This window comes from Pinus tabuliformis, chromosome 2_1 (assembly GCF_031772625.1).
Source record: "Pinus tabuliformis cultivar Carrire ecotype Pingquan chromosome 2_1, CPIR1, whole genome shotgun sequence".
Taxonomy (NCBI): Eukaryota; Viridiplantae; Streptophyta; class Pinopsida; order Pinales; family Pinaceae; genus Pinus; species Pinus tabuliformis.
In genome coordinates this window covers 819,213,181-819,224,478 of record NC_142299.1, presented here as the reverse complement: position 1 = coordinate 819,224,478, position 11,298 = coordinate 819,213,181, and positions in this window count along the sequence as shown.

Sequence of the window (11,298 nt, the reverse complement as noted above, 5' to 3'; positions counted from 1 at the left end):
CAATGGATGTCCTCATGGTGTGTCAAATATTCACCTCCACATGGAAAAGTGTGTGAGTCTTCAATGGTCGTAGGTTCGCTTGATGTTGTTTTTGCACATTTCTCCTTGCTTGTATGTTGGAAGGCTTGATATGTTCGTTTGTTTGTGAAAGATTCATGTTCGTTTGTTCATCCGTCCATGAGCACATCTTGCATGTTTGCTCATTCGTCCATCCATGAAAACATATTTGCATGATCATCTGTTCACGAGCACATACCTTTACATGCATCATTTGTTTATCCATTGGTGAACATGTCCTTCTGCATGTTCTCCCTCTGTTTATCCATTCATCGTCGCTCCATGTTTGTTTGTGTACTTGTTCCTACAGTCACTCATGACGAGATGACATCAAATCTAAAAATATCCTAGTCTACCATGATACATGATCATTTCGGATGCATGTGACCGTGCAGGAAAAAAGGTTTCAAGGCAGGATAGAGGTTCTGGGCACTGCTGATGAAAACTGTGCAAGATTCACTGGGTGATGGAGATGGGAAATCCGGATTAACAATGACTATCTGCGAGGTCTGGCCCATATCGATGAAAAAGTTACGCAATTTTTGAGGGGAATAGTCCAGGTGCAGGAAGGCTAGGCAGGAAAAATCTGCTCAATTTCTGGAACGAGGGGGTAGCAGGGCTTGGTAGAAAAAACTGTGAAATTTTTTTGAGGTACAGGTCGGGCTGCAGGAAGGCTGGGCAGAAAAAAACTGCACAATTTGTTGGAGGAACTGGCTGGGTGCTTGGTAGCCAAAGCTACGCAATTCCTGGAGGGAACTAGCTGCTGGGTCACTAGAAGCAAAAATTGCGCAATGCCTGGAGTGAATTGGTAGATGGCAGCAAAAAATGTGCAATTCCTAGAGGGAGCTGGTAGCCTGCTGTTAGGAGTTGCTGGTGAGAAAAATTATGCTGAGGCTGGGGCTGGCATGTTGATCACCTCTATGCATCTTCTGAGAGGAGCAGACTACTGGGCAGTAGAGAGCTTGCTCATGAAAACTACGCAATTTTCTGGGTGAGCAATCGGTTGACTGTCAGAAGAGATAGCTGGAAAAATTGCACAATTTTTTGAGGGAGATAGGGACGGGCACTAGGTGTTTTTCTGGCCTGTCTATGAATTTTCTAAGTCAGTAGAGCAGGCAAGGTGTGTATCCTCTCTGCAATTTCTGAGGGAGTGAGTCCCTAGGTGGCTATTGGGTAAAACTCTTGGGTTAACCAACATGAAGGTGGATTGATTATCTTGCGGGCAGCGCAACATGAAATGACTTGCTTGGTGCTTCTGCATTGTTTTGGGTGATATTCAATTGAGTCGATGGCAAGGTGATGGTCCAGCTATCAGAGGGGAGTCCTATCATTAGAACTTCAACAAAAAATGACTAAGTGTGTGAATGAGTGAAAGATGCATATGTGATCCTGCAAACACACACTTACATGACTCAAACCATCCAAACACACATGTTCAACATGACTGACCGACGGTACAAGTGACAAGCGCAACATTTGTGATTGATCATTGGTTGATCGTGTTGATGCTTGCGCGACAATGAATGTGACTTCGTGTGTGAGTGCGACAAATTTTTTCATAGCGAACACAACAAGTATACAAGAAGCAGAGACTTTGAGGATAACTAGAACATGGTCGTAAGAATAACTTTGACATCAACATGCAAGACTTGTCGAAATGAACAAGCAAGGCAAATGCGAAGACTCATAAGCTCACGGAGTGAACCCAAGTGTGTGTAGTCATCAAGTGAAACTCTCAAGGGAGGCTCCAAAATTGGGTGCAGGCCAAAATTTTGGAGGGTCGTTGTAGCCACTACAACACTTCCCTTCCTTTTCCACTAGGTCTTCGAATATACACTGGCTGATGATCTTTTGTTGAATTTCCTGCATTTTGTTGGTCAGCTAATGTTGGTCTTTCATGATTTGGTCGAAATATTATTGGTTCCATTTCTTCATCTTTTGCTTGAGCCCCTTTAGCTTCAGTTGGAAGGTATGCATGTAGTTTCTTTTGTGTTCTTCACTTCCTTTCCACCAACCTTCCACTCTCTTCATGAGAGTGGAGTCCCTTATCTAGAAGGATTCAAATCTAAAGGGGCAATTCTTAGGACCAGTTTTTAAATCAATCTCCATCTAGATTGGTCAGCGATTTGATCCCATGCATGGGAGGATCGAAGCCTCAAGGAAAATATCCTAGCTGATCACCTGCTCTGAGGCCAGGAACTAGTCCAAATGTGAAGCAATGTGGTGCGTTCCCCCACTCCTATTATTCTAGTTGTAGATTCCATTGATCGTTGGCAAGTCCACAAGGTGCAGATCAACGATTAGGTCTCTAAATGCTTCCATGTATGCCTTTGTATGTCAGATTCCCCCTTTTTTCTCATCCAACGATGAGATCATGTTAAAATCACCTCTTATTATCTGGAGATCTTCTAGGTATACTTTCTTCAGTCTTTCAAGATTTTGACGAAAAACCCCTTTCTCTACTACAATGTGTGGCCTGTAGACCCGTGATAGAAGAACCCAATCTCTGGATCTAATGTGGCGAAATATTCCTGAAAGGATTCTTGGGAGGCTGACCCAATCCTCAAAAATTATTTCTGTAGGGCTCCAGAGGATAGAAAGGCCTCCAACACTACCCATGGCATCCTCTGCAACTACCTCATACTGTGGCTTGAGACTCTTCATAAGATCCTTTAGCTTTGTTTCCAAGATTTTAGTTTCTTGGATCACCATGATATTGGGTTTGTCTCTTTTGAGACTGTCCTTCAAATATCTTTGTTTGCCTCTATTGTTGACGCATCATACATTCCAAGATGTAATAATCATTTAGGAGGTTTGTTAAGTTGGTGGAAGACCATAGACAATGACACCGCCCTTCCCGAGTTCACCAACATTTTGCTTATCTTCTGTATGGATTCATTCAGGTTCTTTCTCTCACTCTTCTTTCCTCCTTTTCCATGAGGTCCTTGTTCCACACCTTGGCTTATTTGAGATCCTAGCTGTTCAGATTGATCTAAAGCTATCATCCCTTATTTATCTTTATATTGTTGAAAGATCTCTTTATATAGTTGTTCTTTATACTCCGGTATTAATTTTTCATCCTAATGCCTCCATTCATTCAACAGTCGTCGCATGGACTATTCTTCGGTACTTAGATCCTCCTTTTAGCTATCAATATCCATGTTCACATGCCTAATTACTTGCATAGAGATTTCTTTGTCTTGTGGTTCCTCTTCTACCTTTCTCTTCATATTATTCCCTCCTTTCTATGGAGTTGGATGTGTTTCTAGGCCTGGAGAGGCAGTCTGGGCATCTGTGACATCTTCCTCCTCCTGAAGGATGCCATATCTGTTATTTTTCTACATGTCTTTGCTCAGTGTCGGCTGAGGCAGAGTTTGTGAGTTCTTTTGATTATTTTTTTTCCTTTGATCTTCCTAAAACCTCTTAGTACCCTCTTGTGGTTTTTCCTAGCCATTGGCATTAAGAGTCCCTTGGGGTTCGAATTGGTTCTAGATGCCCATACTCATGGCACCTTAGACATCTAAAGGGAATATTCTCCTAGTTAAGGCATTGTTGAGAAGACTCATCATGATAATATAGCTCAATGAATTTAGGAAGAGGCTTTGTTAGCATAGGAGGTGTACCTTCCTCATCGCGTGGAATTTGAAAACTTAACAAAGCTTCCAATGGAGTTCCTAATTCCTTCGAGGATGTCCTACTCCTAGAAGTATATCAGTAGGGAAAAAACATAACCCATATCGACGCTATGAGGAATTTCTCCTAGTCAGGGTTGTAGCACTCTTCCCAGTGCCACATGAAGAGACCCCCATTATTGAAGAAGTAGGGTCCGTTTTCGAAAACCCTTTCCTTATCCTCTAGACTGGTGAAAATTACTGTAAAGAAACCCTCTAGCCCCTAGCTTCAACTCTCTATGGCATTTTTGTTTCCATTTTTGTTGAATCCACTTTAGGAAGTCCTTCTCAATTGACTAGACCCCGATGAATTTACAAATTAATGCATGGCCCTTGATGTACATCCTATGAGTCTCTAGTTTTTTTCTGGGTATTATGAATCTTGGCTTTTAACCATCAGCGGTTGGCATTGACCTCGCATACAAGCTTGCCACTGGGCGTCAAGAACTGCTGGACTTTTCCCATTTCTGTTCTAGTTCCCAGGATTCGTCGTGCCTTGAGTACTTTTTTCTTCAGCCACAATATTCTGGTGGGAGGGGATCTCTCCCCTCCCAGCAGGTGTAATCATTCCTTCTGTCACCGTGTTAGGCAGTAGTGTGTGCAAGTGAGAAGGAGCAGCTTCCCTGACGTGATTTAGTTGTAGGGAGGTTAGGGTTTTCCTCTAGAAACCCTAACAAAGCATAGGAGAAATTCCCACTCCATGAGAGAGAAATTACCACTCCATGAGAGAGTAAGACTTGGATTTAGAAAACAATAATACCCACTTCATGAAAGAATAAAACTTGGATTCAAAAAAAATTAATACCGTGAAGTTATTTTTATTTTATTTTGACTAGCAAAAATGTTTTTATGTTATTGTTTTTATTTTTTTATTTTTATGTAATAAGAATACCATGGAAAAAAATATAGTTTTTCAATACATACAACCAAGAAACCATGAACGTAAAATTAAGTGTTCTACCAATATTTTGTTTTAATTATTAATTATATTTTTTATTTTATATACATTTTATATATGAAAACAATTTGCAAAACCATGAGTTGTGAAAACCTAGAACCAAGAAACAATGAACAATAAATTGACTATTTTACTTCTAGATCTTAGACTTTTGTGATCCATAATGTGAATGAATTAATCACATCATGATGATTTGGGGGATGTTTCGAACCATCTAATGTGGTTCATCCTTTGTCCTGAGGATGAACCACACTAGATGGTTCCAAATGTTGACCAAATCGTCATGATGTGATTAATCGAAAGACTATCTCATTAATATTTTACTTCTATTTTTATTAAAATAATAATTTTACTTTTTTTTTATATGTAATTTGACCCAATCAAAGAGTGCCTCTAGAGCCTAGATGTCGTGGCCCCAATACCATGGGTTCTCATAAACCTATAGCTCCACAACCAACAATAACTTACCAAGTCAAGTTTACTTTAAACTTTTATATTTTAGCACACCATTATTTTTATTTTATTTTATCAAAGTTAAAATATTTACATTACATTGCATTAAATTTTTTATTTAGTTTTATGTATTTTGACCAAGTCAAATTGTAGCTCCATAACCAACAATAACTTACCAAGTCAAGTTTACTTTAAACTTTTATATTTTAACACACCATTATTTTTATTTTATTTTATCAAAGTTAAAATATTTACATTACATTGCATTAAATTTTTTATTTAATTTTATGTATTTTGACCAAGTCAAATTGTAGCTCCATAACCAACAATAACTTACCAAGTCAAGTTTACTTTAAACTTTTATATTTTAACACAACATTATTTTTATTTTATTTTATCAAACTTAAAATATTTACATTACATTGCATTAATTTTTTTATTTAATTTTATGTATTTTGACCAAGTCACAATGTACGATAAGAGAAGACATAAGAGAAACATAACATCTCTTGTATATTAGGTTATTAGGTTAAAAACACCTCTCGCAAAATAAAATATTTTATCATGTTATCATCAAAATAAACTAGATAGAAACAAATGAGATTAAATAAAATATATAAAAAACATTTTTGTAGTAGTAACATAAATAAATGAAATTGATTCCCATTAAGTATGAGAATAAATGTTAATAGATACATCTATATATGAAAATTATTTTTGAGGAAGTCAAATAAATGAAATAGATTAAGAATAATTATGAGAATAAATGTGAACACTTATTTTTAAGAAGTGAAATAATAAATGTGAATAATCATTTTTGAAGAAGTGAAATAAATCAATGGATTCTGAAAAACTATTAAAATAATTGTATTAATTAGTTGAATTATAGATTTAACTGACTTAGAAACAAGCATATGTCTATAATAGTTACGAGTTTGGACATTTATTATAACCTAGACAGAATGAATCTTTTGTTGGATTGAGGCTTCTGTGATTCATATTATTTATAGCCGTTGATCAAGATAGCCGTTGGAAGCTCTGCTCAGACTATTTAACATACATAGCTGGATCTGTTTCTTCAACTTGTCCTGACGATGAGCCACACTAGTTGGTTCGAAACGCGTTGACAAATGTCTCTCTTTATGTGATTTACGCCGAAGTTCTTCTTATAAAGAATGAATCTTACCCAGAACACGGAGGGTAACAGTAACCAAATATGGAAGGAAAGGCTTACTCTTACATTTATTGTATAGGTAAAATCGGGTTAGGTATACTATAAATGAAGTGTTAAAATAATATGGAAAAATTATTGAATGTGAATGTGATGTGAGAGATGTAGTATGATAAGTGTTTGGCATCCTGATCTGGCCCTGTGGGGGTTGGTTATAAATTAAGACATCAAGGAACCGTGTAAATTGTGAAACAAGGTGTGTTTACTGTTTAGTCTAAAATCTGAAGGGTGACGAGAGAAGTTATGGCGATGGGGAATAGTGCAACACAAGTGATGGTTTCTATTTTGTTGTAATGGAATTGATGGAAGCCAGAGTAGTAATGGAATTGTCTATAAATCATTGCAATCCCAATCTCTCTCGGAATCCAAATGAATGGAGGAATTTGTTGTTGCAAAGCCGGTATCGAGTGAATGTTTTAGTATCTAGATTGTGCGCCAGAATTAATTCCACATACAAAAGGCAATTAAGCTCCGTTACTGTTTTATAGGGGAACACAGGGGGCACAAGCGATATTGTGAATGTGGGTTTTGGGAACCCTGCAAAGTATAACATCCCTGTGGTTTTTGATACCTCACAGGATGTGTCATGGACAAAGTGTGATTACAACAGTGGGTCCTCCTCTTACAAGAAACTGGATTTCAGCTCGTGCTATAAAAACCTGGAAGGCGACAACGCACCCTGTAGTGGAAAGAAGTGCATATTGCAAACCAAAACCAATGGTGGGAGTGTTGTCATGGCGGGGATGAGAGAGGATACACTGTGGCTCAATTCTCAGTCCATTGTAAAGTTCAGATTTGGATGTGGAACTGATTTCTCAAAATACCAAGGCAATTCTTCTATTGGGCTCTTGGCTTTTGGTAGGGGCTCCCTTTCACTTCCTTCTCAGGCCAAAAGAAAAAGCTTCTCCTACTACCTTCCCAACTTCTTGGACCCCAAAGCGAAAGGAAAGTTGAGTCTGGGCCAGGATGTGTCCATTCCCTCCAACTACAAGTTCACCACTTTGGTGTCGAATCCTAAAGCTACTGTGTGGTATTTTGTTGGACTTAAGGGTATCACCATGGGGAACACCACCATCAATTTGCTCCCCAATGCTTTTCAGTTCACTTAACCAGAGGAGGGACGATGCTGGAAACTGGAATACTTATCATCCAACTAATGCGACCATCCTACGATGCTTCAAAAGCCACTTTTGTGAGTCAATTCCATGAAGCTCCTCCTGTGTAGAAGTCAAACTTCCCATTAGGCACTTGTTTCAAGTATCCTGTAGACCTTTCGAAGCTAAAACCTCCATTTATTATTAGAATTAATGGAGATTAGGTAATTATTGTTACGTAGTTATGATTGTGCTTTTCTTAGACATTCAATTCTTATCATTTAGAGATTTGATTTACTATCCCTAACTAAGTGTATCTATTTATTATGGGAGTTTAATGTGAAGTCGTAGTGGCATATTTTCTTGTAGGAGCTCCTAGTGATCCGCACTTGTGAGCTCCTCCTGTGTTGTTTTCCAATTCATGTCTTCCATGTGCAACTGTTGACATGGTATCAGAGCTGCAGGAAGGAAAGGCATGTACATTGAGTTGAGGAATGCGACATCATCGCGGGAAGCTGAAGAGTAATGACGCCAATACTCACATCATCATGGGGAGCTGACGAGTAATCACATCGATACTCTTGGGGACTACTCTCATTTTTAATTTGCTGCATCATCGCAGGATTTTGGTGTACCTCAGGAACTAGTCACGGATCTGAGGAAAATAACTACAACAATTGTGCTAGCTATGTTTTTTAAAGGCTGCGTGTACCTGGAAGCTATGTGGAAAACAGTGGACTGCATTTTCTTTTGAGGAGGCTACCTGTAGAAGGGGGAGATTGCCCCAACCTTTCCACATGAGGAGACCTGCCTTGCTGTGTAAAGGAGGCGGTGGGCATTTTGGACGACACTGCCTGTTGTGTAGTCTGCCAAAGTGAAAGGAGCTCGCACCAGCGTAGGAGACCTACATCGAGATGGAGGAAAGAGTCTGCGTGGTGGAAGGCGTTGGATCTTGTGTGGAAGTAGTGGAGCAGCTAGACCTGTGTTTAATTGGAAGGTTGCGAGGCAGAGAGGAGTTTGCCCAGCATTGCTGCGTGGGCTACGTGGGTTGGACCTATCATTCAGACAGTTGCTACATTGAAGGGGCTGCGCGTGGAGACTGCAGGTGCTTTGCCATTTGCGCAGAGGAAGTGCATTGACTGAGAGAATCTCGGTGACTGTGGTAGCGTCAAGTGAGAGGTTTGATGTTCCTCCTCCTCCCCATGGTGGTTAAGAAATAATCATCCCTCAGACAATTAATTCTTTTTTAATTGAAGTTTTCCAAATCTTTACTTTTTATTTTTTTTTAAATTATGTGGATTTTTTGGAGGGCTCCCTTTTTTTTTTTAAAGAAAGGGGGTGCATATTTCTTATGAGAATTTGGAGTGATCTTAAAAAAAAAAGGATCTAGAATTGAAATTTGAGGAATTAGTATTATTCAAGGCTATTTTTTGTGAAGGAAATTCTCAATGATCAGGGTATTTTTTTTAACATTCAAGGGTTGTTAAATTGTTGAAGATTTTATTCATTCAAGATGAATAATCAAATCGCTGAAGCTTATCTCAAAGAGAGTAATAAGCCTGATGGTTCCAATTACACAAATTGGAAATTTAAGCTCCAGACTCTACTTGAGGGATAGAATTCATATGGCATTGCCACCAGTGATGAAGTCAAGCTCACTACTGCAACTGGTGGATCGAATACAACAATTCAAGACTGGTAGAAAAGGGAGATGAAGGAAAAGGTGCTACTTAAGTTATCAGTCAAGGATTGCTTCATCCCTCACATTTGGGATTGAAAGACAGCGAATGACATCTGAACAATTCTTAAAGAGATGAATGAGATCAAGGACACCAGTTGAACCTTGTACCTCAGGAAGAAGATTATCTCAATCAAGATGGAGGAGAATGAGTTTGTTTCTTCATTCATATCCTAGATAAAGGAAGTTAAAGATAAAATAACTGATATCGGTTAGGCCATGGCAAATGATGATCTAGTGACAATTACCATGAATGGCATGATAGATGATTATCAGATGTTTATAATGGGATTGAATGCAAGAGAAAAGCCTCTAAGCTTTGAAGATCTCACTAGGATTTTGCTACAAGAAGAGGAAAGGAGGTTGTCTGTTAAACCTCAAAATCTAGATCTTGCATTGATGACAAAGTTCAAGCCAAAAGGGAAAGCAATGGCTGATCACAAGAGAGGCAACACATCAAGAAAAAGGACACCACAAGGTATGACCTCACATAAACATGACTCTGCTCCTAAATTCTTTTATTGTGGTAAGATAGGCCATATTGCTAAATTTTTCCATAAAAAAAGGCAGATGGGCAAAGGTACAAGCAAAGAAGACATGCATGTCATTTGGTTGATACAGATGAAAATCAGAATCAGGATGTCAGATTGTTTATGGTTGAGGCTGAGACTACTTTAACTACTGAGGATGATGAAACGGATATTTGGTTCGTAGATTCTGGAGCCTCTTCACATATGACAGGTAAAAAGCAATGGTTAAGAAATTTTAGAGAATCCAACACTGGAGTAAAAGTATATGTTGGAGATAATAGAGGGTATGAGATCAAGGGACATGGTGATGTTCTTGTTACTCTACCAGATGGAAAGATCAGGAATATATCTGATGTGTGGTATGTTCCTGGTATTAAGAAGAACCTGATTTCTGTATCAAATATTAGAGATCAGGATCTCAAGGTAGAATTCTTTAAATCTCATTGTATTATCAAAGACTTGTTGGACTAGATGAAGCCTATTGCTACAGGTATTCACATAGGAGGACTCTACAAATTGGATGTGAAGAGTATGCCATAGCAAGCAATGATGTCATTGAATAAGTCTGCTAAAAATTTGTGGCATCATCGACTTGGGCACATCAATTTCAATGACCTTCTTCTGTTGCAGAACAAAGGTATGGTAGATGGTCTTCCTATTCTGAAAAAAGTTGCATATTGATTGTGAAGCATGTGCATTTAGTAAACAACATAGAGATGAATTTCCTGCTAATAAAGATAGGAAACAGAGGGATATACTCGAACTTGTACACACTAACTTATGTGGCCCGATGCAGACAAGATCGTTAGGTGGGGCCTACTATTTTTTAATCTTTGTTGATGATTATACAAGATTCACATGGGTATATTTTCTTAAATAGAAGAGTCATGCTTTTGAATATTTCAAGAAATTCAAAAACATGACTAAGAAGGAGACAGGAATGTTCATCAGGATTCTTCGATCAGATCAAGGTGGAGAATTCAAGAAAGGGGTTTTCATAAAATACTGCAAAGAGCGTGGGATACAATGGCAATTTACAACACCTTACACTCCTCAGCAGAATGGAGTCGCTGAGAGGAAAAACAGAACACTGGTGGAGTGTGCTCACAGTATGTTGAAAGGTACGAATCTAACTAATGGTTTTTGGCCAGAAGATGTTAATACTACAGTATATTTGAAGAATAGGAGTCCTACTAAAAGTATTGATTATAAAAATCCTTTTGAAGTATTGTTTGGCTTCAAGCCTGCAGTAAATCACCTTAGAGTATTTGGTTGTAAAGATTTTGCGCATGTTCCCAAAGAGAATAGGAAGAAGTTAGATTCAAAGGCCATTAAATGTACCTTCATTGGATACTGCAGTGAGTATAAGGCTTATAAAATGTTTGATCCTTCTACTAACAAGGTGTTTGTTAGTAGAGATGTAGTATTCCATGAACAGGTTGATGATGGAAATCCTGTTCAAAACAATGAAGAATGGCATGTACCCTTACTTTCAGATGAGGATATTGAAATAGGGACCAGTCAACAACAACAACAACAACAAGCGAAGTAGCAGCAAGATAAAGA